This window comes from Pteropus vampyrus, unplaced genomic scaffold (assembly GCF_000151845.1).
Source record: "Pteropus vampyrus isolate Shadow unplaced genomic scaffold, Pvam_2.0 Scaffold1093, whole genome shotgun sequence".
Classification (NCBI taxonomy): Eukaryota; Metazoa; Chordata; class Mammalia; order Chiroptera; family Pteropodidae; genus Pteropus; species Pteropus vampyrus.
This window is the reverse complement of record NW_011889874.1, coordinates 10021-10688: the sequence shown is the minus strand read 5'-3', so window position 1 is coordinate 10688 and position 668 is coordinate 10021.

Here is a 668-nt window from a genome sequence, read left to right as displayed (position 1 = left end):
TTTTTGTTCACATAATTTTTTTGTTAGGTTGAAAGCATAAATCATTTGATTTTACCATTTCTGGTTCATTTGTATATCAAGCTATAAATATCCTTTCTAGGAGTGATTCTCTGCCCCTAATTTTTATGTGTCATGTTCAAACCTCTTCTTTCTTCTGAACAGTTTTGAATAGAGTTTAGAGCTCTTCTTCCAAGGGTAATTTGTGAAAGATTTGATGTCTTTCAGTAAATTGTTTGGTACCCTAAATTCTTACATCATTTGTTCCCAAGTATATTTTTGTGTTCTTAGATCATTCGATTTCTCACTTGTTAGTGGTTTTGTTTTTGTTTTTTAACTTAAGAAGGGTTCAAATATGAGCAGATTAAGAAATCCAAATCTGTAATGCTGATGTAAATTTTCTGGAAAGTTTAAACTATACACCTTCTTAGCCACTGCCTCCTTTTCTCAACTGACAAAATCAGAAACTCCAGGTGTGTGGTCACAGATTTGGTTAGTAAAAACTTTCTAAGTTGAATCTGAAAGGTAATAACTTTGAGGATCTATGTTATGACCATGTTTGTAATTGGTCAATAAATACTAGAAAATAAGATTGCCTTTGTTTTGAAGCTATTAATTTGTATACATTACATCATCTTATACGTGCTGCTGTATTGGAAATGTAATATACC